General features: G+C 45.3%; 1 long non-coding RNA gene across 1 annotated transcript; it reads right to left on the bottom strand.

The window, feature by feature from the left end:
- Positions 1-41: 41 nt before the first annotated feature.
- LOC140849446 (uncharacterized) lies at positions 42-2,165 on the bottom strand. The gene is made up of 2 exons (XR_012131271.1): positions 832-2,165; positions 42-602 (listed from the first exon to the last, which is right to left on the bottom strand). It is a non-coding gene; the product is annotated as an uncharacterized lncRNA (long non-coding RNA).
- Between the last annotated feature and the right edge of the window lie 14,367 nt (positions 2,166-16,532).

Raw genomic sequence — 16,532 nt, 5'->3', positions numbered from 1 at the left:
ATGTAAAGTGCTCTGGGAGTTGAGAGGAAACTAGATCTGGCTTCAGGGAAGAGGCAGCCTTTTATTTTCATTCCACCAAAGTTCATTATTCATTCAGAGTTTTGATATTCTAACAATGATGACCATTTGCTGAATGATTACCAAGTGTCAGGCCCTCTGCTGAGCCTTTTCCTGACCTGTTCATCCTCACAATAGCACCATGAGGTAAGCACTGTTGTCCTTACTTCACATAAAACAAAACTGAGGCTCAGAGAGGGGAAGTAACTTGCTCAAGGCCACACAGCAATGACCTGATGAGGCACTGACTCCAGAACCCAAGCTCTTCATCCTTCTGCTGTACTGCCTCACTTCCATATTGCCAGTATACTAAAGTTTTGCCCCAAAATGGGTTACCAAGAGATATTTACCAAGTAAACAGAGATCTGGAGACAAAAATAAAGGGGTGCACTTGGAGATGTGCCACCCAGAGCCCCTTCAGGAAGGCCTTGCTTGTCAACCATGGAGAGAGCAGGCAGCAGGCAGCTTCCAGCTCCTTTGGGGGCTGCTTCAGCAGAGGAGAGCCACCGCACGCCAGGGCAGGGTCTTCTGAGGTGGCCGTGAGCCTAGGACGGAGGAAGAAGTGATGACAGGAAACAAGCGCTGAGAGAGCAGGGTGGTTCCCGCAGGGCTTGGCCAGCCATGCAGAACCCACTAGAGGACCCAGTGTAAGAGGAAAATGCAGGACCTCTTGCTCTGAAAGTATTAAGAATTTTAAGATGGCAACAGCAGAGCATCGGACCAAGTGCAGGGCCCTGGGAGAGTGGGGTGCTGTGTGACCACATGGTTGCTCACCCAGGAAGCCAGCCGTGAAGCCACAGGTAAGAGTTGGACTTCATCTTCTGTACAGGTGAGATGTGAAGTCTCTCCCACAGTCCCACTGAAAGCCAGTGTCAGAGTCAGGATTCAACTCACACCTTGTTCTCATGACTTAAACTTTAGCTGGGCAGGCCACAGGCAGACAATAGTGGCTCTGGATGCTGAGGTCACTGGGGCCAGGATTAGGGGTTTGCTGCCCTGAGACACTGGTTGGCCAACCCAAGACCATCCCCTCCTCCCTCTTAGCTTTCACAACAATGCCCAGGTCCTTCCTTTCCCAACATCCCTCGCAGCTGAGGCAGGCATGTGATCAGTCATGTGATCAGCTCTGCCCAATGAGATACTCTTCTGAGTGTTCTGGGAAGCTTTAATTTGGGAATTGCAGGGACAGAGGTGACTGGTGATGTCCATCTTCCTTCTTCCTACCCTGAGAAGGACTGAAGCATCCATCCTGAAACCATGAGGAGAAGCCAAGAGAATTGCAGAGATGTCAGGAAGAGCCTGGTTTTTTTCTTGAGCCATTGAACTTTTATTCTGTGGGGAAAATAAAGCTTTGCTTGTTCGTGCCACATCAGTTGAATTTCCAGTTACTTGCAGCCAAACGCATTTCTATTTGTCGCTGTCACCTCCTCAAGACCATAGGTTGGCCTGGATCTTCACTCTACATATGGAGCTCCTGAGGTCTGGAACGGAGAGGAAACTTCCCTGGGTCACACAGTGGAATCACAAGTTTACTGACTCACCACCCAGTGCTGCTTCTGTTCACGCCGCACCTCCTGGTCTAGTTCCTTCCATTCAGGCTGCTGAAGACATGACCAACAGCTGCTTCATAAATTAAACATAGGGCCGTGATGACCTTGCTCCCAACTCCTTCCAGTCTCTTACATAAATAGTCCCAGGTCACTGTTTCTATGCCTCTGGACCCAGGACCGCTTCCCACATCCTTTAAAAAGATGAGATGACCAAGTGTAGAGTCTATGCCCCTGGAAAGGTGTGAGTCATGAATCACGGAGCAGAAGGTTCACAGCCAGGAACCTGCCTGTCACTCTTGCAGTCCAGTTCCCCAGCCTTACGTTGAGCTTGTTCACTGAAGTACTGAGTCATCTGCAGCTTGTGGTCAGCTCTGACGTTCAGATCATTTTCTGCTCTTCTTGTGCCCAGCTGATGGCCTTTATTAGGTGCTGTCAACTTCCTGTCTCTTTCCATGTTGCCTTTCCCATTATTTTTAGAGGTTTTATGAATACTAAAGAAATAATAGTAACAAAAATAAGACTTTCTTTGTTCTAAGTGCTCTAAGTAAATTAAAAATATTTTTCTCAAAAATCTGTCTGAGCTAAGTAGTATTTGTTATATATTATTTATATTTCATGAGAAAAAAAAACTAAGGCTTAGAAAGTTAAATCATTTGTCCAGGGTAACAGAGCTAGGACTATTTGGTGGAGCTGAAATATAATCATCAGTATGTTTGACCCTGGAGTCCAGCACTAAAGGACAAAGCCATTTGATCCATTAAGATAGATTTAGAGGCTCCACTACAGTGGTTCAGACTATAATAACATTTCTCGTTTATTTAAAAGACATCTGGAGATTGGAGACCCTAGGGTATATTTGGAATCTCAAGGTTGTCATGAAGGACCAAGGCTCTTTGCCCCCTCCACCATCAACAGCAAGTCAGAAACGTGTCCTTGGGCTTGTCACCTAACGTCACGAGATAGCTACCATAACTCACTCATCACCTCTTCACACAACAATGTCCAAAGCAGGAAAGGAAGGAAAAGTGCAAATAGGTCTCTCTTCATGTGTCTCTTATCAGAGAGGAAATTCTTTCCCAGAAGCCCCCAGCAGAGTTTCCCTTTGGCCAGGACTGGGTCATATGACCACCCATAGACCAATCCCAGATCCAAGAGAATAGCGTAGACACGCTTGGCTTCAACCAAATGTGGTTTACTTCCCAGGAACATGGCCTGCTGAACAAAGTTAAGGGTTCTGGCAGCAGGAAGGGAGGGGGGAAATGGCCGTTGGCAAGGCAACCCCCAGTGTCTGACACCCCAGCACTTAAAAAACCAACAGGCTCCACTGTTGGTTTGCAAGATTATTATTGGTGGTACATGGATGAGGTTGTATGCGTTTTTAAAATTTTAGTATTTATTAAGTATTTATGCCTATTTGAAAAAAATACATATATAGCTAACTCATCAGAATCATTAATTCATGGGTATTATTTCTCCAACTGTATTTGATTTTTTTCTAAATATATGGGTTAAAGAAAAATATTTAAAAAATAATAGTTCAAGAAAATAATTTACTTCAAGATCTGGCAATTGTGAGGGTAGGAAACACTGCTCTATGTTATCGTGCTTGGTGATTCCTCCAACTTCTCAGAGTCATTCAGCCCTCAACCTCCCTCTTGAGGAAAATAAACACCCACAAAGATTTTTGCATCATCTGCAAATATGATTCAAATAAAGCCTCCAGCTCAAATATAATCCAGGCTTCCTCAGCTGGGAAGGGCAGGCATCTTGATTCCAGTCCTTTCCTGGTATTTCACCTCTGTCGTAGTGCTTTCACTGTTTTATCGGCTCTGCCCCTCCTGTTGTAAGCTGCCACAAATCCTATTTCTGCCAGAGCAAGAGACAAATAATCAACAGAATGACCACTTGAGATTTCTTGTCCTTGTCAGGAATTTTTGAGCTTTCCTGAGACGTGAGCTCTTTTCATTTAAACAAGAGTTTGGGGGTCTGTCGAAAGAACTGGATAAATAAATTATGGCTCAGAAACATAATAGAAATGCTAGAGTCTTTGTTAAGAGGAATGAGGTGGACTAATATGTGCTGATATCAGAAGATCTTCAGGATCTACAGTTATGTGAAAAAAGCAGAACAATATGTACCCTATAAGCCATGGGTCAGCAAACTTGTTCTGTAAAGGGCCACTTAGTGAATACTTTGTGCTGTGCGGGCCATTCAGCCCCTGTCACAACTACTCGTGTGCCATTCTGGCACCCAAGCAGCCATAGACAGTCCATAAACACGTGGACAGGACTGTGTTCCAAAACACTTTATTTATAGACACAGATTTTAATTTCATATAATTTTCATGTGTCATAAAGTATTATCCTTCTCTTGATTTTTTTTCAACCATTTAAAAATGTAAGAAAATGTAAAACTCATTCTTAGCTCTCAGGCTGTACAAAAACATGCAATGGAATATATTTGGCCAGAGGACTGTAGTTTGCTGGCCCCTTGTATAAACCATTGGTTCAAAAGGAAATGATAGAGAAACATAGGAAATAGAGAGGGCTCTGTTACATTACATATACGTATGTATGCATCTGTGATACATATACTTGGAGAGCAAGAGAGTGAGAATGAGATTTGTTTATATCTCTAAAAAGACACACAAGAAATTGGCAACAGTAAGTGCTTCTAGAGAGAAGATCTGGGAAAGATCGGATGAAGGCAGAAAGGAGACTTTTTTTACACAACCTGTTTATACTGTTTGAATTTTTCTCCACGTGCTTGTGCTACTTTTACAAAGCAGGAAACATTTGCCAAAGCAAAAACGATACATATGCCACAGTCAGTGAGAATGGGGTAATAAATAAACCCACACTGGCATCCATGGTGCAACAACAGGAGGCGCCAATCATAGCCCTTTCATAGAAGGGGGCCCTGGAGTTGTGCAGAGCCCGCCCTGCATGGCAGCCCTGTTGGCAACCAAATTAAGAATTTGTATGAAGTGAAACTAATAAGTAAATATTGAGGGAGTCTGGTTGGAGTGGAAGTTGTGGGAGGAGCAATAAAATCTCGCTGTTTCCGTTTTCTGCTGTTCCTTATCTGGGTCACAGTAAAACCAATGTTCTGCCAATATTTACTTTTGATCTTTGCTCCAGAGTGGAGGAAAGATGCCCAGGCCCGTATAAATGTGAGGGTGGAACTGAGACTAAGGAGAAGAGAAAAAACTCACCCTGAAATAAAATCATCTCAAGAACCTAAATATGAAAAATGTCATGCGCTTCACAGAAACACGTAATGGCCAAGTCTACTTATTCAGCACCCTCTCTCTGAATTCCAGCCAGCTTTCCCGGAAATTGGGGTTCAATGAAATCCACTTGGAAGCATTTTGACCTAGGTTAGAGGTCAGAAATGGCAGCTTTGCTCCAATGTAAGCAGCAGACAGGGATTTCTGATCAGCAGTGGTTTCACATAAACACAGATGTTTCTGTCTTCCCTTGAAACACTGGTTGCTTGGCCACCCTGGGCCCAAAGCCCACATGGAAATATTAGGCTGAAGCACAGTGATAGTTGCACCTTTCAGAGAGGACAAGGGCTGCCGGTTTGCCACAGTCTCCACCACTCCCTGTTATCCCCCATCAGGGCTGCTTCACTTGCTTCTTTTTAAAGTTATACTTTATTCAACTAATATTTATTGAGCACTTACTATGTGCCAGGCACTGGGGTTATGGCTGTGAAGAAAACAGACAAAAATTCCTCACTTTGTAAGTTCCTTACATTCCAGTTGAGAAAAAGATGAAGAACAAAAAAAGAAGAAAATAAATATAATGCCAGATAGCAATACATTCTATGGAGAAAATAATGCAACCAAGGTGGAGGGAGTGTTGGGCATGGTCAAGGAAGGCCTTCCTGAGAAGGTGACATCTGAGCAAAGACCTGAAGCAGATGAGGAAACAAGCCCTGAGGATATCTGCAGAAGGTTCCTGCCAGATAAAATAGCAAGAGCAAAGGTCCTGAGGCAGGACTGTTCCAGCGCTGCATTCCTTTTAGTGGCTGAGAACCAGTGAGGTCACTGTATCAAGAAAGGAGTGAGTGAGGGGTAGCATGAGAGAGATGAAGTCAGGGAGGTGATGGGGGTATGAATTTTGTAGGGCCTCATAGGATCTTTGGCTTCTACTCTGAGTGAGGTGGGAGCTGTGGATGGTTCTGAGCAGAGGAGAGACATGGTTAGACTTAGATTTTGATGGACTCCCTCTAGGTGTATGAGGTGAATGGACTGTGTGTGTGTAGAGAGCGGGGTTGGGGACAAGACAGAAGCAGAGCGAAGACTGAGGGCCTACTGTAGTAGTCCAGGCACAAGATGATGCTGGCCTCCAGGGCAGTGGCTGGGGAGTGGGACAGCAGGTTGGATTCTGGACTACGTACAGTGTTTCCCACCCAGTTCCTTTTGGCACTTAGGAGAAACTTCTTTTATTCACTCTGCTCCAGCCACATTGTGCTTGCACAATTCAGCCTCCAGCCGAATCGTTTAATCCCCAAAGACCCTCCCTCTGAGTTCATTTGATGGTTAAATATCCCCGTTTACAGACGAGGAAACTGAGGCATAGGATGGAGCACTCCTGTTCACACAGTGCATTTTCTGAAGAGGCTCACAGCAGTATCTCCCATCTCTCATGATATTTCTCCTTTTAAAAAAAAGCGTTATTGAGATATAGTTCACATACCACAGAATTCACACTTTTCAAGTATGCGATCCAGTGGCCTTTGGTGTATTCTCAGAGTTGTGCAGCCATCACCACTGTCTAATTTTAGAACACTTGTCTCCCCAAAGAGAAACCCTGCGCCCATTAGCAGTCACTCCCCGTCCCCTCCTCCCCAGACCCTGGCAACTGCTAATCTACTCTCTGTCCCCATGAAGTCACCTCTTCTGGACACCTCATGCCAGTGGACTCATTTGCCTTTTTGTGGCTGTCTTCTCCCACGTCACATGTCTCTGAGGTGCGTCCGTGTCCCAGCCCTGCATTCCCTTTTACCGCTGCATGAGACTCCATTGTATGGCTCTGCCGCCTCCTTTTCCATTCACCTGTTGATGGACATTTGGTTCTGTGTGATGTAGATTTTCATTTCTCTTGGGTATATATATACACCCAGGAGTGGAATTGCTGGATCATGTGGTAACTCCATGTTTAGCCTTCTGAGGAAACTGCCAGACTATTTTCCAAAGTGGCTGCGCCATGTTAAAATCCACCCCCTGCCCGCAGTATGTGAGGCTCCAGCTTCTGCACATCGTCCTCATGCTGTTCTTATAAAGTCACCTGGACACTCAGACAACCTTTAGGACTGCATCAGCTGGCAGAGTACAGAGGAAATGATCCTGTGTGACTTCTGAGGCCTGATCATAAAAGTGCCCTGCACTTCCAACTTGCTCTGTTGGAGCGCTGGTGCTGGAAACCCAGCCGCCATGCTGCGAGGAAGCCCAAACCAGCCCAGGTCCCTGAGGCACCAGCCATACAAATGCAGGCTGTCCGGATGATGCTAGCTCCTGGCCACCAGGTCACCCCCAGCCTTCAAGTTTTCCCATTGAGACCCCAGACAGTGTGGAGCAGAGAAAGGCCATCTTGCTGTGCCTTGTCTCAAGTCCTGATCCACAGAACCCAAGAGAAAATTCCACAAGGATAGAATGGCTGTTTTATGCCACCAAGTTTGGGGGTAGTTTGTTGTGCAGGAATGGTAACCAAAACACACAGCTGTTAAGGGGCAAGGTCAGAATGCGAACCCTAGTCTGGCCTCAGGCCACCCTTTAACCACCATAAAAGCGGGATGACCCCATGGGTGCCGTCCCGCCCCACCCCTCAGCCCAGGATGAGGGGAGGCAGTGCCTCCTTCCCGGCACCATCTGCCTCAGTGCGTTGGGCGGCGTCCCCTTTCTGTGGCGGGCCCTCTGAGAGCGACATAAACCACTTATGGAGAGGTCTTCCTTTCACTTGTCAGCCGGTGGCTGCTGTCCTGGTTGTTATATAATATACAGGAATTTTTATTCTTGTAGAAAAGCTGGCATAAACAAATAAAGAAGAATACAATCCACCTGTCTTTCCCACCATTATTGGAGAATCTCTACGGAACACTTGTCACTTGGCAGAATCACATCATACAGGCATTTAACTTCCACAATGTCACCATGTACATTGGGCTAAAAAGGTTGAGAAAGAAATGATCTAAGAAGTACAGGAAAGTCCAACTGACAGATCCTTCATCTTTTACTCAGCATGTCCCCCAACACAAGACGGCTCCTCCGCCTCCCCGGGGCTATGCTCATTTGCTGAGCATTCACAGGGCGCTACAGCTGAGAGGAAAGTTAACGTATTTTCTAGGATCATTTTATCTCTACTTGAAGAGACATTTTTCCCCAACAAAACTGGGATAGCTTTACACGTACTATTGTGTATCTGCCTTCTTCACATTGGGACATACCCTGAACTGCTTCCTGTGTGACCTCCTTTCTCCTGGCCTTTGTAGGGAGGTCAGCTCTTTTGCATGGGTCACACCGTATGTTGGTCTGGCCTGTAACACAGTAAAAGTCTGTAAGTCCCATGAATCTTCCACTCATAATGTGGAGTGAAAGAAGCCAGACAGGAAAGAGCACATATTGGGTGATTCCATTTATATGAAGTTCAAAAGCAGTAAAATTAATCTATGGGGTTAGAATTCAGGACAGTGGTTAACCTTGGGAGTGGGGTGAGGATTTGCTGGGAGGGGACTTGAGGGCTTCTGGAATGTTCTATTTGTTCATCTGGGTGCATTACATGAGTTTATCCACTTGATGAGAGTTCACTGTATGATGTTATGTACTTTTCTGTGAAATTTAAAAAAAAAACAATTTTTTCGAAACATGGTTTGTGCTGTATGGAAACATTTCATGTTTTTGCCACATGTAGATGTGTGAATGCTTCAGAGGACTGGATATGGAGTTGGGAAATCTGGCTTGGCCACTGGTCAAGTTTCTTAACTTCTCTGAGCCTCAGTTTCTTCATCTGGACTCCTTCCAATGCCCATGAAACCCAGAGGATCAGCCTCTACCAAACTCTCCAACTGGATCTTACAGCCATCTTTTGCTCTCTCTCTAAGCTCCAGCCACATTGGCCATCATTCTGTTCCTCCCACAAGCAAAGCGTGGTGTAGCCTCAGGGCCTTTGCACTGGCTATTCCTGCTTCCTGGATCTATCCTCTCCCTAGTTTTCTTGTGATTGGTTCTTCTATTTTATTCATGTCTCTGTTCCAGTGTCACCTCCTCAGAGAGCTCCTCACCAAAAAATTGCCATTTATGCCATCATCATTTACATTTTCTTTCCTGGTCTCATTTTATTTCCAGTTCCTCTAACTGAAATTGTCGTATCTGTTTTTTGCATTGCTGTTCTTGTTACTTCTTTGCACTCCCTCTAGACCCATAGACTCCATGAGATCAGGGATCTTATCTTGCTCATCTCTATATCCTCATCACCTAAAGCAGTAAGTATTTGTTGAATTAATTAATCAATTTACACAGTGATCTGATTCTACTTCATAGAACCTTCAAGAAGTTCAATGAGATGATGTTTTGAAAGTGCATTTAAGCAGCCAGGTTTATAAAACACAAGAGAACTTTGAAAGACTTGTTTAAATGTGGCTAACTCTATGGGGAAGAATCTAAATAGGTTTAGGTTTCCCCTTGAACTAGATCTTCACTAATGTGGTATGGGCTTAAAGTTTCTACACCTCTACAGGCATTATCCCCTCATTTTTTGTGCTATTGGCCATTTGCCTGTAGTGAAATCATTAATATTCTTATTTAGTTTATTTATTTCTGTAATACTACATTAACATGGTATTAAGTAATTCAAAAGGTACAAAAGGGTATAATGAGAAGTCTGTCCCCCTTTGACTCCTGTACCAGAGGTAGCTGCCATTTCCAGATACCCAATATATGCTTCCAGAAATTTTCTATACATTAAACAGACATGTAAGGATATTGATTCCCACCTTTTCTGTTTATACAAAAGGGGTCTGATTATAAACACTGCTGAATATATTTGCTTTTTTTTCTCCTTTACAATCTATTTGCATGTCACCGCATAGTAAGTGGTTTTTTTCTTTTTGTAGACTGTGTGGTACTTCATGATTTATTGATTGATCCCCTATTGATGGATACATAGGGCGGCTCCGGTCTTCGCTCTGCAGCCGGTGCTGTAGGGACTCTCCTTGGACATCTGCCTTTGGGCCCAGAAAAGTCACTGGGGTCCTGTGAGCCTGTTAAAGGAACCCAAGTGTTCACCCTCCCCAACTTCACTGCCTCCCTACTCCAAACACCTTCCCTGATGTTTGTGTTTTGGCCTCTTAAAGACTTTTTCGAAATTGACTTTGGCTTCTTGGCCTGAACTCTGAAGTGTTTGAGCTGATAAGATAGTGGGCTTGGCTGAGGGGACATGAGTAAATAGTTACCTTGGAGGCCCTCGGCCCGAGTGCAGGAAGGGGCCACGGCCCGCCAAGTCTCTCCCCACCGCCAGCAGCGGGTGGTATGGACAGCAGGAGGCGAGTCCATGCTGGGTCCCACACAGGCTGGAGAAGGCGAGGAGGTGGGAAGGTGGCCACACAGACGCGCTCTCACCAGTTCCTTGCGACCTTCAAGAACAGTGTTGAGAGCGCCCAGCAAGGGTTGGCTTATTTACCTAGGCCTCTCCTAAACCAAACAAGACACTGTGGGCAAGTCAGAGCAAAGTCCTGGCAAACCTCAAGGCCCGGGCACATCCTGAAGAGGCCTTGCACCCCGAGGGGCCCGAGGGGCCCGCACTGTGGCAGACAACGTTGGAACAGTGTTGACACTGTATCACCGCATGTCGTCCACCATTATCTCATTCCAGGGATTTTACCTGCCTGGCACTGATCTAAGCCACAGGAGTGAAACAAATCAGACCAGATTCCTGCCCTCCAGAACTTTCTTTAGCCTAGAATGGCAGACAGATGACAGACAGGCAAGAAGTGCCCAGGGTGCTGGGTGCTACGAGGAGGGGCAGACAGGCTGTGAGGGCCAGAGCAGGGCATTTTTGTAGCTGGAGTGGAGGACGGCCTCCCCAGTCATGCCATATCTCAGTTTAACACCCCTCCCTCTGGGGCTTCTCCCGGATTCCCAGGGCCCACAGCCCTTGCATGATGTGGTCCTGCCCACCTCTCCAGCCAGGTTAGCATCACCAGCCTGTCAACTGTCCATGCCTGCTCCTACCTCGGGTCCTCATATTTCTGCTCCCTCTGCCAGCAGTGCCCTCACCTCCCACTTCCTCAGCTAAAATGTCATCTCCTCCTCCAGGGAGCCTTCCCTGATGCCCCTGGGTAGATCTGAAGCCTCCTTGGGGCTGTCATGTGCTCCTGTACATTTCCTGTTCCATCTCAGATCACTCTGGATGGGGGCCAGCTGACAAAGTAGTCCAGCATGACCAGAGTCCAGGCTCTGTGACTGACCCAGCTGGATTCAAAAGCGGGACCTCTCTTAGCTGTGCAGCCTTGGGCCAGTTTTACTTTTTCCAGTTTTCTCATCTGGCAAATGGGCATTATGGTGTTATCTATCAAATAGGATGGTTGTGAAGAAGAAGAGATTTAATGCAAGCGATTAGAACAGCATCTGGCATGGATTGTACACTTAGTAAAGGTTGGCTATATTATTACACTCTGTCTCTCCCACAGGCCATAGTAGGTGCTCAGTTAACATCTGCTGCATAAATAAGTGCAGCCCTTCAAATATGTTCATGGAGATGAGCAGTGGGGAAAAATGCTTACTATATAATGGAAAAGTTTTTAAAAACACAATGCTAAATAGTTGAGCAGTATGGGTTATAACTATGCAAAGACACACACACACACACACACACATACACTCCAATAACCTGGTTTAGGAGAAAGGAAAAAAACAGAATGTTCAGTGTGGTTGCATTAGAAGGATGGGACAAAGAATAATTTTTCTTCTTTCTTGTTTGATGTGTTCTTTTCTAATTTTCTTTAATCAGTGTGGTTTCAATTTAAATGGGAAAAAAAAATAACAACATCTAGAGAAGAGGGAGCCTGCAAGCCCTTTCTGAGCCATACAGTTTTCCCACAAATGTGGCAGCAAGGGGTGGGGCAGTTCTGGGTGGGGTGGGGTGGTCAGAGAAAGAGCTGCCCTTTCAAAGTGAAGCAAGAGTGGGAAAACCAGGGTGTTCAGGCAGCCAAGGGTGTCAGCCGACCAGGGGGAAGTTGTGCAGAGTAATGACAAAGCAACCCCTCTGCTAGCATGGAGCATGGTGGAACATTCTGGACACCACCACCCCACAAAGCCTCCGTGGACCCTCAGACTGGGCTGGCAACCTTGCCTGATGCCACAGCCCTGGGCTTCCCCGCAGCCTATCACATCTGACATCTAAAGGGCCTGCTACTGTGCCCCACTTCACATACATGACCTAACATGGTCCTGACAACCTGCTTGCGAGCAGGGGGAAACAGGCCCAAAGCTTTAATACTTCGCCCAAGATTGCCCAGCTGGCAGATGGCAGAGTCTGAACTTAGCACCATTTGGTTCCATCCTTCTCTATTAGTCCCTTTTTTTCTCATTTCTACTAAACTAGATGGTGAGTTTCTAGAGGAAAGGGATTGGGTCACAATCTTTACTATGTCACCAGGGTCTGGCAAGGGTCTAGCACCCCATGCAGCCTAATAATAATGGCTGAGTAAATGAACCAACAGGGGAGTGATGGAATGATGGATGGATGGATGAGTGGGTGAGTGAAATGCATGAATGGAAGGATGGGCGATGGCTGGAAGGATGAGTGGTTGGATGGATGAATGGGTGGGTGGAATGTGTGCATGGCTGACGATATGAAAGACTCAGTTGAATAAATGATGACAAAAGGCAGAGAGCACTAAGAGATGAAAGTGCTTGTTCCTGGACATTGAACGTGCCCCTCAGAAAGGTTGAAAACTGGCAGCTCTCAGGCCACTTGTGGCTTCAGACATGTTTTGTTTGGTCGTCAGCAGGTTTTAAATATTTTAAATTAATTGCCAGTATTTACAAATTAGGAGCTTTCATGTTAGAAATCCAAATTTCTGCTTTCTCCTGCAAAATTCAGCCAGTGCACATAGCAGGCACCATGTGCCAGGACTGACAGGGCTGAGCCCTCTAGGCCACCACCGTCCCCACCACTCTGTAGGGCATCCCTGAGGCTGAGGTTGGGTGCCAGCTCCACCTCTCACCATGGGACTTTGTGCTAGTGTTTTTCTCATAGTACAATTAGAAGAAAAATGAAAAAACTCTCAGACCTGACTCTCCATCAAAAGGACAACATGAAAATAGGTAAAGAGAAAATTGGGAGAGAAGGTATTCCTTATGTACGTAGAGAATATTCCTGTGGTTCTGATGCATGAACAATGCATATTTTCCTGAGAGACAACAGGGTGCAGTGGTTAAAGGCACAGATGGTAGCGAATGACAACCCAGGTCAAGCCCAGCCCTGCTACATACTGGCTGTGTGGCCTTGGGCAAGTCACTGAACCTCTCTGGGCCTCAGTTTCTTCATCTGTAAAGCCGAGATGGCGTCAGTCCCCACCTCCCAGGGCATTAATGAATAAGTTCCTATATGTGAAGCTCTCTGTGTATGAACTACTTTAACCTTATGCAGGACTGGCTTTGGTCACTATGTGACCTGCCTGGGCCTTGTGGGTCCACAGCAGGCATTCTCAACCAAGGCCATTTGGCAACGTCTTGATCTGGTAATATCCAGAGTTGTTTTGAGCTGCCACAATTTGACAGGCATCTAATAAGCAGAGGCCAGGGATGCTTTTAAGCATCCTGACACCCACAGCAAAGGATTATGTGGCTCCAAATATCAGTAGTGCTGAGGCTGAGATGCTGGTCTGCAAGAATCCAACCTCCCAGGGGAGCTGAGTTGGAGCCAGATATCTGGTAGGCCCTAAAGGCAGCCGGATGTGGTTCTCTCAAGGGAGATCAAGGCTGAGGCTGCCCTGGGTGTGACAGGAGACTTTCCCTCTGGCCCTGAGCCACCTCAGTCCCCAGGATCATCAGGCCTCAAGGATATTGTCCCAGTCTAGAAAGCTTGGGCCCAGCTTATTCCCAGCCCCACACACCGTGAGGGGTGTGTCCTTGGCGCCTCCTGGTGGCCTCTTCCCTAAACTGCATGACATTACCCAGCCTGGGGTAGTGGAAGGAAGGGTGGGCACTTGCCCCCAGGGCTGTTCTTACAGACTAGTGGGAAAATGGGGATTTCAGGTAATGGAAGGTGGCAGCTGGCACCTGGGAGACAAATTGGCATGGGTTTGAGTCCCAGCTCATCCTCAGACCTGCAGGGAGACCTTGGACAGATCCCATGATCTCTCTGGACCTCAGTTTCCTTACCCCTAAAAAAAGGAACATTACTTACTTCATAGTATTGTTGGGAAGGTTCACTTTGGTAACAGATAAACAAATGACATGTTTCGGGTGCTTTATAATCCTCCTCTCTCACACTTGTTTCACATAAATCTATAACCACTTACATTTGATGGACTTCCAACATAAAGTGATTTTTAAGTAAGTATCAAATAAAAATTTTGTTGCAAAAGCATATTTACTGACATAGAAAGGGACCCACAATATATTGTCAAATAACCACAGGCCTCAAAAACATTGTGCCTAGTGGGACCCCATTTTTGTGTGCTATATGTATTTTTTTAAATACATACATTGTAACACATATGAACAAAATATGTAACATATTTACAACATATGAAAAAGCCTAATTGTCTTAGTATGTAAAGAGTTCTTGCAGATGAGTAAAAAAGACAATTATCCAATAGAAAAGTAGGGAAAGGATATAAATGCTTTGCTACCAGAAAAGAAATACAAATGGCCTTTACACGTATTTTTTAATTCCTAACCTGCATAAAAACAAAGACTATGCAGATCAGAACTATGGCGAGCCACCTGTGCCCCTCTCAGCAAGGCAGAGATGGAGGAGTCTGCTAATAGGTGGCCTCGGCCAAGGCGTGGGGAAACTGTTCACGTAGGTTGTTGGTCTAAATGTCATTTGGTAAGTATGACCTTAGAAAGCATTTAGACGATAAGTGTCAAAATTTAAAAACGTACCTGCCCTATGACTGGGCAGTTTAGCTGCTAAGAATTTATCCCACAGAAATAGATCAACATACACAGAAAGACACCTGTGAAAGGGACACTAATCGCAGCATTGTTTGCTGCAGCAAAAGACTGGATAGACGGCATGACTGTCACCAGGGATGGGTTAGATACATGATTATATTCAGACAATGGAATATGTGAAGAATGCTCTCCTACTGCTGATCTGGAAAGATCTCCAAGGTACACTGTTAAGTATAAAACAAAACAAAACAAAACAATGCAGACCAGGATGTGCGGTATGCTTCTAGTTAGAGAAACAGCTGCAGGTATTCGTGCACATGTTTGCTTATCTACACTCTGGATGGTTCTATAAGGATCCCCAGGAAAGGATCCCCAGGATGGCTTCCAGGAAGGGGTGCTTAGAGTTTTGTCATGGGAGAGAGGGGAGGAGGAAGGAGATCAGGATCAGAAATTTACAGTATCCATTTTCAATTAGTTTTCATGTGAACATGTTTCCTTATTAATTTTTTTAAAGTTTTTAATGCATTGATAGATTAAAGAGAGAAATGCCTGGAAGGATGTGCTCCAAAGGGTCAGCAGCGCTTATCTCTGTGTGGCTGATGTGAATTACAGTGATGTGACTTATTTTCTCCTTCTAACTTAAATGGATTTTCTAGTTCTGAATGCTAGTTATCAAAGAACATTTGGTAGTTTAAAAATTCTTAAAAAGTAGACACTCGGTGTTTTCCTGATAGTCAAAGAAAAATTAACTTCTACATCAAAAGTAGCAACAAAAACATGCAGTCCCCCAAATAGTCAGATTAGTGTCGTTTCCGGGAACATTATGGAGTTTGAGGTCAGGTGGTTGGAAATATATTCTATGAAAAAATGAGAATTAATACAGCCATCCCACCACACACATTTCTCCCTCAGATCTGGGTTTGATTCAGGTTCGAATCAGCCACTAAGTAGCTGGGCACGTCATTTCCACACTCTTAGCCTCGGTTTTCTCATCTTAAATATGGGAAGACAGAGTTGCTCAGAGGCTTGTGTAAGTTAATGCCCACCAAGTGCTTAGCTCAAAGTACCCAATTCTTGTTCCACACACGATGAGCAAACAGGAACAGGCAGGCGTTCAGCACACCCAAGGGTGACAGGGTGGAGGATAGGATGGGGATCCTTCATAACAGTTTGTAACTGGCTCTGTCCAGAGTTCTCAACACAACTCGGCTGGGCAGTCTTCCAACAGTTTGGAGAGAGTGACACCAAGTGGCTAAGTCTGAAACTACACCTTCAGGCCACAGGTTTGGCGTGAACCTGAGAGCGGTGTCCTTGTGCCCTCCAGCTGTGGTCTTAAGCAATGCGCTGAGCCTCTCTGAACCTCTGTTTTCCCAATTATAAAACGGAGATAATAGTACCTACCTGGCAGAGTAGAGGTGAAGATTAAATGAGGTGACCTAAGTAAGTGATATCCAGGGCCACTACGTTGCAAAACTTGGGGGTGGGGGGCATACAAGAAATTGTGCAACACAGCAAATCACCTTGAAGCATGTAGTTCTTACTATCATTACTTCCTCAAACTTTTAGTTTCTTTCCACCCTGCCCCAGAATGATTCTAAGACAGTCTTTCAAAGTGTAGACCCAATACCAGTGGCGCTTTGTTGGAAGATTTTAGTAGACGCAGGGCCACATCAGCAAATAACATTCTATATTCTTTCAATCATTCATATTATATCTAGGCAACAGTCTCTGCTTGATACTAACATGGTTTTCATGCCCTTCTATTGTTTACCCATTTCCCTTGTGAATAAAAA

The sequence above is a fragment of the Manis javanica genome, chromosome 5, assembly GCF_040802235.1.
Source record: "Manis javanica isolate MJ-LG chromosome 5, MJ_LKY, whole genome shotgun sequence".
NCBI lineage: Eukaryota > Metazoa > Chordata > Mammalia > Pholidota > Manidae > Manis > Manis javanica.
The sequence above is the reverse complement of the archived record's forward strand: the minus strand, read 5'-3'. Positions and strand labels throughout refer to the sequence as shown.